Source organism: Temnothorax curvispinosus, unplaced genomic scaffold (genome assembly GCF_003070985.1).
Source record: "Temnothorax curvispinosus isolate PA1 unplaced genomic scaffold, ASM307098v1 QBEX01002442.1, whole genome shotgun sequence".
In the NCBI taxonomy this organism is placed as follows: domain Eukaryota; kingdom Metazoa; phylum Arthropoda; class Insecta; order Hymenoptera; family Formicidae; genus Temnothorax; species Temnothorax curvispinosus.
Genome location: NW_020212222.1, coordinates 268 through 14,271, shown reverse-complemented (window position 1 = coordinate 14,271; position 14,004 = coordinate 268).

The following is a 14,004-nucleotide window of genomic DNA, read 5'->3' as shown; positions in this document are numbered from 1 at the left end:
TATTTGGTAATAATTTGCGATATTAGTTTAGATTTAACTTATAAGTTTATCCAGGTCAAAAATAATTGAAGTACAACACACTATTATAACATAATCTTTCATTTCAGAAATTATATCCTTATTAAACGTTCTCTGCTGAAACATTACTTGAACTTAATAATTTGATTTATAAAAGAAAAATGAAATATCTGATAAAAAATATTAAAGAAATTTCAATCATCAATGACACCAATTCAATATAATCATTTACTGAATTATTCTTGTATGATTTACGTTCTTTGCATATGTTTATGACTGTTTATTATATTGTGCATTAATTTGATTTCGTTTAAATTACTTTGACATTGTTTAATGGGGATAAACATTAATTGCTGCATTCCTGCGCAACCGAATGTAATACATTGATTCTACTCTACTTAAAATTATAATTGATTTATTTCATAAACAATAAAGGCATCGTTTTTTCCTTCCATTAGAATAAAAAATTTGATACTCAGTTCCTATACATACAACTTTTAGAATATAATAGTTACTTACTTATATATAAATATACTGTAAATAAAGAGCACTCCGCACTGCTCGATTCACACGCGTGTATACGCACTCACGCATCGTACGTAGTATAATGTACGCATCATGGCTGTCGCGATGAGCGTTCCGCACAATATAAAACAATAACATTCTAATAACAGAAAATTAATATACTACCAACGTTATTTCCAAGTCCAAATTACAAAGAATTTTGGAACTGTTGCATTGATCTCAAATAAATGTCAGAGTAACATTTGAAAAATATTTTCTGTAACGTTTTTAAAATATTTTAAAAACATTCAGAAAATCATATCACGAAATAATATTTTTCAAATATGTGTATAATATTATTAAAAAACGTATAAAAAATATACATAAAGTCAATATTTCTAAACGTTAATTTAATGTTCCTTGCTTACTGGGCGGGTTACACAAGGTATCGGGTTAGGTGGGAAAGGAGGAGGGGAAAGAGTTGGCATACAACCGTGATGACTCACCGAGATGACTCACCCGCGCCGCGGGTCCGCGGAAGGAGAAGTCCGCGTTCGCGGTTGCGTCGCGGTCGCAGTCGCGCCGCGGGGTCCGCGTGGGGGTCCGCGGGGGGGTGTGGGATCCGCGGGGGCTGCGAGGGTCCGCGTTCGCGGTTGGGCCGCGGAAGCCTCGTTCGCAACGACCCCGCTAGGTGGCGCACAATGGGTAAGACTAACTCGATAGCGCACTGCGTAGGAGCGTGTTTTGTCGATGACGCATCAAACCTGTCGAAACATGTTCGTCGTAAACAACATTTTTCTAGAAAAAGGGGGGCGGTTATTGCGTAGACTAAACAATTGAACCTGTCGGGACACGTTCGTCGTAAACAACATTTTTCTAAAAAAAGAGGGGCGGTTATCGCGTAGACTAAGGGTCCGTTCCGTTTCGCGCAGTGAGCGCATGAATCGCAGGCAAAGCGCTGCGCGCATTGATATCGTTCCGTTTCGCTGATGCGCATATGCGCTCTTGGAAACGGAACAGCTCTTGATGCGTTTGATGTAAAGTTGAAAATGGATGCTACGGTACCATGAACGACGCGCTATCAGCAATAACCTCATTGTTACTAATAAATTCGAATGACAACGAAATTGGCAGTAGTGAATCCAGTGATAGTGAAAATGAAGATAAAGATGAAGATATTCTGTTTATTTCAGAAATGGAAATATTATATACAGTATTAATAATTAATGAAAAATTAACAGATTATGTAGAACGAGTTATTCCTGGATATTCGAAAACAATATTTAAAGAACATTTTCGGTTGAGTAATAATTATATAATTATATTTTTGTATTTAAAAAATGAGAACATAAATAAATTAATCTTTTACTCTGATTATTCCAAACACCATTATTAAAATATAATAAAAACAATTAATTTTGTAAATATTTAATTAACTAATTACTTAATCAAAATAATTAATTACTTAACCAATTTTTTTATTTATTTCATGTTCTTATTTTTTTTAAATTAATGAAGTTTTTATAAAACTAGACACTACCAGACGCGCGCGCTTCGCGCGCGCTATTTAGCTTTAACATTATGCTATTATATAATAATCGCGACACGACGCGGGACGATTAACCTCGCGACACGACGCGAGCTGTCACATCATGACACACACGACGCACTACACGCACGAAACTCGCCACACTCCGCGATGACAGTCCCTCACGGGATGAAGCAAGCTACGGCGCGGCAATCAATCGAGATAGCCAATCGGCATCGCGGAAAAGAGGCTTCAATTTTACGATACAAACGAAATTCACTCAGGTAACACGCCTTTTTTAAAAATGGATTAATTTTTACAAAATTAATTGTTTTTATTAGATTTTATCAGTTAAACTTCTCTATTTTAAAATATTTTCTGCAACATTTAAAATGGTACTTGGAGTAATTAATCCAGGATTACGTGCTATTAATAATAATATACCCTATGGTAGAAAAAGAATATCAGAAGAATAGTTACACACACTATTTTATATCACAAGTGCGTCTAAAGTTTAAAGGACTTGATTCCTACAGGTATATTTAATACTTATTCTGTACAATGAAAATATGGCAAAATATAATATATTACATATATATTAAATATATATTAAATATATAATATATTAAATGTTACTTATATAAGAAGTTGTAACATTATTTAATTCACATGACATATTATTGTTGTAGATCTGTAGCTACAAAATTTGGCTGTCTTTCGAGCATTACGGCGAGTAACATATGCTCTACATTGTGTTTCACCTCGTTTTATTAGATGGCCAAGAGATCAGATTGCTTTAAATGTAAATGAAATGGAACGGTTTCAACGATCATGTGGCTTTCCCAACATAGTTGGCGCTATCGATGGCACACACATTAAAATCCGAGCCCCTGTTGAAGATGCAAACTCTTATATTAATAGAAAAGAGTTTCACTCCATGAACGTTCAAGTTGTATGTGATTCTCAGGGCCTATTTACACATTGCTATGCTGGACAGCCGGGCTCTGTCCACGATGCGAGAGTATTCCGAAATTCACCGGTGGCTCGATTTCTCGAATTTCCCGAGTATTTTCCGAATGATTCTCATATCATTGGAGATGCTGCCTATGGCATTCATCCCCAATCATTTTAACACCAAGATGATTACTATATAGTAATAATTACACGTCTTTCAATAGTTTTCTTTTTGTATTTACTTTTATTTGTCTTTTTCCTACAGTTTTAAATATTATAAAAAATATTATAATAATCGACTTCGTTAAGTAATAGTAATTAAGTAGTTGTAATAACCGCCGCCTTTTTCCGAGTTCATCTAAAAATATTATTAAAATAATAATATAATATAATATCATTAATATCAAATACGTTGAAGAGTGCTTAAAAAACTAACCTGAGTCTTTCAAATTATTTGTATCACAATTTTCATCAGGTTGGAGGGTACTTGGTTCTTTATTTTTTACATCTTGTACAAGTTGCGCCAAGAAATTTTTGTCTTTACAGAAAAATATTAACACATTTATTAATACAAAAATACAATTTATTTAAAATCAGGAGTAATTAAGGAGTAATTTTACCTCCTGATGCTTTTGACGCGGTTTCTTTATTTATGACTAAGGTTAATAATTCGTTATCCACTAACACGGGAAATTCTACTAATTCCTCCATCGTGTCCTGTGATACTTCTTCTTGTTCTTAAGTAAAAGGTTATGTTATTAGAGGTAAATACGGATCTGCGCATGCGCGCATTAACTGCTTCAAGTCCGAGTTGTAGTAGCCAATGCGCGCTTGATGCGTTAGAGGTGGGGGGATTCTAGGGAATCCTATGCGCCACTAATGCGCGCATTACCTGAAACGGAACGATTGTCCATGCAGTTCATGCGCTCAATGCGCGAAACGGAACGGACCCTAAACAATCTATCTACGCAGTACGCGAGACAAAGGAAGAAATGACGTCATCGGGACGATGATCGACCCGATAACGCATCGAACCTGTCGGAAATGTTCGTCGTAAACAACATTTTTCTAGGAAAAAGGGGTGTTATCGCGTAGACTAAACAAATTCGCTAAACAATATATCTACGCAATACGTAAAAAAACAAAAGAAAAAATGACGTCATCGGGACGATAATCGATCCGATAACGCATCGAACCTGTTGGAACATGTTCATCGTAAACAACATTTGATAAAATATAGTGTGACGTTGCACCGTGTGCACGTCACAGTCTTCCCCATTCTCATCTTTGTATTGCGCGCGTACTGCCGAGTTTATAGTTTTCAGGAAAAAGCGGTCGGAGGGCCCGTTTCGACAGCGTGGCGCCATCCGCCGGTGCGGTGAAGCGCCCTGATCTAGAGGGCCGCGAGTCGAAGCCGCGGGAATGATCGAGAGACTGTTGGGTAGACCGCGAGCGTGGACGGACGTCGGAGGAGAATTGTACCGAGACAATAAGCGAGGGCGGCGGCCCTAAGAGATAGAGTGAAGGAAGGAAGGACGAGATGTAACCAGCCACCCATCCCGGACATCAGGTATCGGGGAACGGCGGGCGGAGTGTCGGTATCGTGTCGCGTGAGATTTTGAGAGAGACGCGTAGGCCTGTTTGAGAGTGTCCTTGCCTACGCGCCATTGCCGTGAATCTATTGAGAGGATTATCGCTTTTCGTTTCGTTTCTACGGGTAAGACATAGCCCGCCCGCTGACTCCCCGTAAGAATACCGAAAGGGCGTCCGTTTCTCCCCGACTCGACCGACCTGGGATCGGATTGTAAGAACGGTGCGGCGCTGGCCGCCCGTCAAGAGGGTGATGCGTGTCGCGTGATAAAACCTCGCAGGTCGGCTCAACAGTCCGTCGCGTTAGATTACCGTTTCGAGTATTCGGAGATTACCGTTTATGATTACCGTGCCTATCGATTAGTGTGTAAGATATCGGCGTTCCCGGTAGAGTTAGTTTTCGCGTATTGAAAACTTCGTCGTGCGGACTTTTCACGCGTACGGTCGTTCAGGGGCGTGTCGGCCTCCGGGATACGTAAATTACCGCGCCCGGTACGGGAAGTGTGAGGCGTCGACATACCGGACCTAAAGTCAACCGTCTCGAAGAAGGTGCCCGAAATCGACCGCGATTAACGTTCAGAGATTTAGAGTAAGATTTACTCCGGTTGAGAGTACCGCACGCCCCGGGCTGAATTAGGCGTGAGTATCACGTGCTCGCGGCGTGGACCGTTCGGCGAGGCTTCGCGTTACGTTTCGAGGGGTGTTATGCGAGAACTCCTTATTTTGCGTGTGTCGTTTAGTTTGCGAGAAACCTTGATTTATGTTGCGGGTATCGTTTGGTTTGCGAGAAACCTTATTTTGCGTGTATCGTTTAGTTTGCGAGAAGCCTTGAGTTATATTGCGTGTATCGTTTAGTTTGCGAGGAACTTTATTTTGCGTGTATCGTTTAGGTTGCGAGAAACTTTGAGTTATATTGCGCGTATCGTTTATTTTGCGAGAAATTACTGTGCGCGTATCGTTTATTTTGCGAGAAATTATTGTGCACGTATCGTTTCTTTTGCGAGAAATTATTGTGCGCGTATCGTTTATTTGGCGAGAACTTTTGCGAAAAATCCCGACTGTGTATCGTCCCCTCAGAGAGAAACCTTTATTTTGCGTGTGCCGTTCGTTCTACGAGAAATCCTTATTTTGTGGATATTGCTCCTTCGTCGAGCATTTCCGCGTGTAGCGTTCGTTCCCGAGAACTCTCCGTTCGCGTGCGTTGAAGTAGAGTCATTCTCAGTAATTGTTTGCGCGGATATAAAGTAGAGTCATTCTAATTACTATTCGGTGTGACGTGGTGGATGTGGTCCTAATGATGGATCTCAGGATTGGGGCATATTTGGCCCTACGCTAGAACTGACGAAACACATAACGTCACACTTATTTTTTTATTTCATCGGAGAGTCTCGCTCGGATTATAAGCCGTCTATTCATCGAGGCAGAGACCCTAGGGCTCTGAAGGACCCGAAATATTGCGTATCGTGAATAATTGCCCTTGGCGGGTTTTCGGCGGGGAATAGTTGATCACACTTTCGTTAGAGCCTCACGTGAACGGAGCGTGACTCCCGTGGAGTAAACACGATCGTGCGTGTTCGTAAATATTATCTCGCATTCTCCCTAGTGTTATTCTACGTGATATTATGGCCTTGTGATATGCTTTGTGTTGTCATCTTATATTATATTAGTTACGAACGGAGTTTTGTGTATGTTGATGCTGCCTAACCATAGCCAACTCCTCTAGACTCGGCCGCTGAACCCCGACCTTTGACCGACTAAACTGAGCAGCTGTCGCGATCGGCCGGAGCCCGTAAGAGTATTGCGAGTAAAAATATTGAGAGTAACTAAGAGTGCTTAGAGTTTCGAGACAAAGGTGGTGTGGCCTCCTCCACACCTGGCGCCCAACAATTTCGCGTGTAGTTTTTTGAGTTTTGAAGGGCTCTGCTACCCGGTCTAGATTTGGGTCGTTCTCCCGTCGCGCCGAACAACTCCGCGAACGAAGAGGCGTCGCAATAGGTAGGGATGGACATGCACGCAAAGAAATTACATCGTTCATTTAGTTGTAAAAAAAGCCTGTTTATTTAACTCTTTTACATAATATATCTTACGTGCTAAAAAAACTAAAGCTGCGAGCTCACAATCGATGAGCTAATTCGTATTGAACGCATCGCTAGCGTATATTACATTCGACGCTTCTTTGGGATCCGTTACAGTGGACGCGATATCGGAAAACTGCTCTATCTACGCAGTACGTAAAAAACAAAAGAAGAAATTACGTCATCGGGACGATGATCGACCCGATAACGCATCGAACCTGTCGGGACACGTTCGTCGTAAACAAATGTTTTCTAGGAAAAGGGGGTGTTATCGCGTAGACTAAACAATCTATTTACGCAGTACGCGAGACAAAGGAAAAGATCTTTCAAAAAATCAGTTGGAGCGAGAGAGAGGGCAAAGGGTATATAACGAGGAATGAAGCGCATCGAACCGCAGTAGTAAGATTTGAGAGAGATACATCGGTTGAAAAGTATCGAGATTTATTGTGTGGTTAAACACGTTATGATGTGCAAGTGCTGTGAAGCGATATAATAAAAGAATCAATTCGAGCAAACCGAACGCGATCTATTGGAGCTGTCCGACCAAGTAGCTACCGAGGGTAAATTTTTCACATGGGCGCTGCAATGCGCGGAGTTCGTCGAGCAGCTCGAAACACGCAGTAATGCCAAACATCAGCGGCTCTCCAACAATCCAATGATCGGGCAGAGGCAATCGTTGGTTGCCAGAATAACGCGACTCGAGAATGTGAAGTCGCGATTGGAAAAACAATTTATCCATAGCGGTGGTGATTAAGCGAACACCGAAAACAGTGGCGACACGCGCGCGGCAGAACTCGTATGGCGAGAAATCGATGCCGCGTTCAAAACGCGAATAATAACCGGTGCGGTAATTAATACAGACCATATAGAACCGCGACAGTTCTTGGAAGACGCCTGCAGCGTAGTGTGCAAGCGAGTGCGAGACATTATAAAAATACATAACTGTGTCAAAGTAAACACCGCGTTCAACGGAGAGTTTGTGGCGGGTGATAAACGTGCCAATAAGAGTATATGTACAAAAAACATAGAACTCTCTGTCGTACATCGCACTTGCGCGAGTGGTACGAGCGACACGTTATCCAGCCCACATTAGCGAAACTCGAGGAGTTCCAGGAACGCGACAGTGGGTGGGGTTGACTCGAATCCTCAATTTGACGGTGAGCGTCAACAGGTACAATCCTTTGCGCGCGGGGTGTCACTTGAAATTGCCTAAAGACATTAAAACGAAGAGAGCGGTAATCAATGTGCGATCAATGGACAATGCGTGTTTTGCGTGGGCCGTGACGGCTGCATCCAGTCGAAAAAAATTCAGATCTGGAATCATCATACCCGCATTATTCAAGGGTACTGAATTTACGAGACATTGAGTTCCCAATGACGTTGAGTTAAATTAAACAGTTCGAACGACTCAACGATATATCCGTCAACGTCTATACCATCGAGGGACAGAAGACGTCAAACGTTCTTCCAATACGGCTTACCGACCACACGAGTGATAAAAAACATATGAATCTGCTCTACGTGCAGGATCCGCAAGACAACAATGTTGGACATTTTGCGTGGATCAAGAATCAATCAAGTACCTATACATCTTTTAATAATATATATATATTTTTTTTATAAAAATTTATAATATTTGTGTTTTTCTTTTTTTGCAGATGTCTTCACTACTTTAGTTTGAGCGACAAGTTGCAATCTCACACTGTGGATTGCCGAGAGGTAAACAAATGCGCTATCAGACTACCGAGCGAGGACAACAAGTGGCTCAGCTTCAAGAACCACAGCAGAAAGGAGCGACTTCCCTCGTGGTGTACGCCGATCTGGAGTGCGTGCTGCAGAAGACACAACCGGAGACGGAACACGCGTCATACGCCTATCAACATCATCGGGTATGTAGTATAGCATACTATGTACAGTGCTCGTACGACGAAACGTTATCGACGTATCAATTTCGTCGCGATAATGACTGCGTCGCGTGGTTTGCCAAGGAACTCAAAGGATTAGCGCATCGCGTAAAGAACATCTTGTCCGACATTGTATGCATGGTAGACCTAACGCGAGACGAGTGCGAGACATTTCACAGCGCGGCGCAATGTCACATATGTGAAAAACCGTTCGCGGCGGATGACAATCGTGTACGCGATCATTGCCACCTGATCGAGCGTTACAGAGGTCCAGCACATTCGACGTGCAATCTGAATTATAAGGATTCCCACTTTATCCCAGTAATATTCTACAATCTGTCGGGCTATGACGCGCATTTCATTATCAAGGAGATAGCTGCCGCGTTCGAAGACTCAATCGATGTACTGCCTATAACAAAAGAAAAGTACATCTCATTCACTAAACACGTGAAAGACACCGCGGAAAGATAAGATTCGCGGAGCAATATAAAATTAAGATTCATCTACTCATACAAATTTCTGAGCGCGAGTCTCGCAAAATTGGCATCCTTTCTCGATAAGGATAAATTGAAAATTATTGTATGAGAACGCGCCTGATATGGCTGCCACCCACCACCCAGCACGTCTCGCGAGCGCTCACGGAGCACAATATACGCGAGTTTGTTTACGTCAATAATGTTACCTGTCGCCGCCGGATAGCCGCATTTCGCGTTAGAAGATTTACTGTTTAACGCAATAAGAAGCCTGGACCGTCCGAAAGAAGGCGGAATCTGTTCGCACTATTTTGTGGCTACACTTTCCCGATGTCGAGACGCATGAACAAGCTACGCAGAACGAACTCTCACTCTCCTCCTCCGTCGGCTCGCCCGACGTCGAGGATTTTTGACGTGGAAGCGCGTGACAGCAGTCGCCTCCAATCGGTGGTGTACTGCGTCTCCTCCACAGGGAAGCCAAAAACAGCATCCGCTTCTACCAGCCGCCACGGCCGGAGCCGGAGAAGAGGCCGCTGTGGAAAACCGGCACTCATTAGGACCGAAGCACGAGGAACAAAGTGGAGGCTCGAGAGGATCTCGATCCCGGATCGCCGCCAACGCCTGACTCGCCCAGAGGCAGGACTTGCTCCTGGGGATCCGCGCCTCAGCCGGCCCATCTCGCCTTCGAGAGCCGTACAGCGAGTATCGGTGGCCACCCAAACGTCGTGGCCCCCCCGATCGCGACGTACACTGGGTACGCAGACCCTCTTCCAACCGGAGGCATCACCAGAGCCTCGAGAGCTTGCCCTAGATCGGCCTCCTCCCACTCCGGGAGCTTCCCTTACGCTCGATCGCAACAACAACGAGAACCCGCCGGGACGATGACCGAAGAAAAAGGCAGCACGCCATCGGCTCACGTTTTAAGTCCCCTCCCCCCCGTGTCATAACTTGATTTTTTTGAGAGAGGCTCTCAGCCTCAGGCGCCAGTCGGCGCCGTTAACTAAACCAAAGAGAATTATATGTACTTAGATTGGAGAAAATATATTGCCTTGTATTACCGTCCATTCACTCTACTTGATTTGCGCTCCCTTTCCCCACTCCCTGCGACTCCCGAACAATTATACATTCCAAATTTTCCGCGTTATCCGACGACGATTTCGAATTATTGACGCGAAAAGGTGTCTTTCCATACGAATACGTGGACAGCATCGAAAAGCTGGAGGATACGTGTTTACCGCCGCGCAATTCATTTTACAATTCCTTGACCGTATCCGAGAGCGATTACGCGCACGCCGCGAACGTATGGCAGCGATTCTCCGTTCGAACCCTGGGCGAATACAGTGATCTATACCTGAAAACTGATGTCTTGCTGTTGGCCGACGTGTTTGAAAATTTCCGCGACAGCTGCGTCGCAAGTTACGGACTTCATCCCGCGTACTACTACACTTTACCAGGCTTTACGTGGAACGCCATGTTGAAACATACGTGTAACAATTTCGAACTGCTGACCGACATTGACATGGTCATGTTTATCAAACGTGGTATTCGTGGCGGTCTGACAATGAGTCAGTGTTCTAACAGATGCGCGCAGGCCAACAACAAGTACAGGGTGCTTCCGCAACATACACATCAGTAAGTCGGGTTGCCCATTCGAGCAGGCGCGCATGGTCATTCACAATTGCGTTGACTTCGGTGCATCACCTATAATCACGCGCATATCTTTTTTACAATAAAATTAACTTTGTAGCGCCCGAAGTTGCAATACAATTGTGACGGCCTTCCGTAGCAGTAACGTTAAAACAGAAGTCGAGATGACAATACAGATTATGAAATAAATTTTATAAAGAAAACGAAAGACATCTTTTCTCTTACGAAAAAAGCTCGTACCATAGTCCATCATAATCATTATATATCAGAATTTTATTACTTAAATAATTTTTTGCACACAATGTTTATGCACAGAACAAAAGTCAGCAATTAGCATGTGTGTGCAAATTTAAATTATAAGTCGGCTAATAAATTTCATTCAATGTAAGTTTAAATAATAACAGAAATCATTATTAACAAATCTTACAATATTCATTTTGTTACATTAATAAATAATTTATCATTAAATTGATAATCAATTTAATATATCAATACTAATGAGCATTATATAATTCTTTATATAAATGATGCTGCTGCATCTTAAAAATCTTAATCTTAATCTCATAAACAAGAGGTTTATTAGTATAAAATATATATTTTAAATATGATGCTAATGAATAGTTTATATAAGGCAAATTATCATAACATTTAATGAATACTTTTCAGTAATAAATTCCTTGTAGATTTATATGAGATTCAGTAGCATTATTTACATAAAGATGCTTATTAGCATCAGTATATTGAATTAATTATTAATGTTAATGATAAAATATTGATAATTTGAAATAATTGTTGTTAGACATAAGATCCGCTGATAATCGTTTTTATCGTTATAAATAACGATGGAAACGGTTGTCAGCAGATCTTATGCCTAATATATGATCTTATGCCTAACTTAACATAAACAAAATTTAAACAAAAAATACATATTCTTTGTCTTGGAATATGCTTGCGCTTATGTAATACAGATTTGATGTGTAACTATGTTTTTAAACATAACGCAATCCTGCACATAAAATTTTTTATCATTTCTTTCATTATAAGAGGATCTCTGAATAACGAGTTACCTATTCTGATTTTAAAAGTTTCTATATTGTCTGGTAGAAATTGATACTTTACTTCGTAAAAAGGCAAAAAAGTCCTGTTTCTTTTGCGAAACATGAATTGACCTGCTAGATTTAGAAAATTATCCATTGCGACGTCTCTTCGGTTGCGGAGCTGTTCGGCGCGACGGGAGAACGACCCAAATCTAGACCGGATGGCAGAGCCCTTCAAAACTCAAAAAAACTACACGCGAAATTGTTGGGCGCCAGGTGTGGAGAAGGCCACACCACCTTTGTCTCGAAACGCTAAACACTCTCAGTTACTCTCAATACTTGAATTACTCGCAATACTCTCACGGGCTCCGACCGGTCGCGACAGCTGCTCAGTTTAGTCGGTCGAAGGTCGGGGTTCAGCGGATGGCCGAGTCTAGAGGAGTTTGGCTGTGGTTAGGCGGCATCAAAATACACAAACAATATTCCTTCATAACTAATATAATATAAGATCACAACGCAAAGTATATTAGAAGGTCGTCACGTATAATAACATCCCATAATAACAGGGAAGATCCCGACAGGATGGATACATTATTCGCGACCCGTAACTACATTGCCATAGAACGCGGGATGATATTTACGAGAACGCGCGATTGTGTTTACTCCGCGGGAGTCACATCTTGATCACGCGCTTTTTCAACGCGGGTCCGCTCCAAGTGGCTCGAATAAATATTATTCGCCGGACGACTAATGTGCGTAAAGACAGAAGATTCGCTATTACGCCGCCGATTAATATCGCTGAAAGGACGATACGCGCGAAATAGAGAACTCGAAGACGGAATATTGGTCGCACAATGAACAACGCACGCAAACGGAATATTTCTCGCGAAAAGAACGATCCACGCAAAATAAATGTTTCTCTCTGAAGGAACGATACACGCAAAACAAAGATTTCTCGCAGAATGGACGGTATACGCAAAATAAAGGTTTCTCGCCGAACGGACGGTACACGTCGCAAGTGATACTCACGCCCGACTTACCCCGGGGCGCGTAATACTCTCAGCCGAAGTACATCTTATTCTAAATCTCTGAACGGTAATTGCGGTCGTTTTTCGGTCACCTTATTCGGAAAGGCTTACTCCAGATCCGTTACCCCGACACCTCACACTTCCCGTACCGGGCGCGGTAATTAACGTGTCAGGAAGCCGGCACGCCCCAGAATGACCGCACGCATGGAAGACACGCACGACTCAAATCACAAAATACTCGAAACTAACTTTAACGGGAACGCAGATATCTTACACACAAATCGATAGAGGCGATAATCATAAACGGTAATCTCGAAATACTCGAAACGGTAATTTAACTCTAATGACTGTTGAGCCAATCCGCGAGATTTGATCTCGCATGACGCGTGGCCGGTGCCACGCGGTCGCTCGTCGTTACTCGATTACACGCAAAATCTTATACCACACCGGTCGAGTCGGGAGGAAACGGACGCCCCTTCGGTATTCTTACGGGGAGTCAGCGGGCGGGCTATGTCTTACCCGTAGAAACGAAACGGAAAGGCGATATATAATCCCGGCAAGGGATTCACGGCAATGGCGCGTAGGTAAGGAAACTCTCAAGCAAACCTACGCGTCTCTCTCAAAAATAACGCGAAACGGTACTCGACAATTCGCCCCGCTGTTCCCCGATACCTGCGATCCGGGATTACTGGTCGTTTACATCTCGTCCTTCCTTCCTTCACAACGTAACTCCTAGGGCCGCCGCCCTTGCTTATTCCCGGCGCAACGGGAGCTCTCGCCGTACGTCAGTCCACGATCGCGATTGACCCAACAGTGCCGGGATCATTTCCGCGGCTTCGACTCGCGGCCCCCTAGATCGGGGCGCTTCGCCGCACCGGCAGATAGCGCTACGCTGCCCAAAACGGGCCTCCCGGTTTCTTCTTCCTGAAAACTACAAACTAGGCAGTACGCGCGCAATATAAAGGTTTGAGTGGCGAAGACTGTGACGTGCACATCGTGCAACGTCACACCATTTGTTTTCGTAAAGAAAAATTTTTCATAAAGGTGGTGAAAGAAGTTTCTGTAAAGTTGGCACTTCACTTTAAAAAATCGGAAGTTTTATCAACAGTTCCATTTGCACCCGCAATAGTTCTACAGTTCCTGATAGGTTTTAGAAATAGTTTCGTTAATTTAGTTTAAAAAAATAAATTTTGAAAATATGAGGTGCTAACTATCCGTAGCACCACATGTTTCGAAAAAATTAATT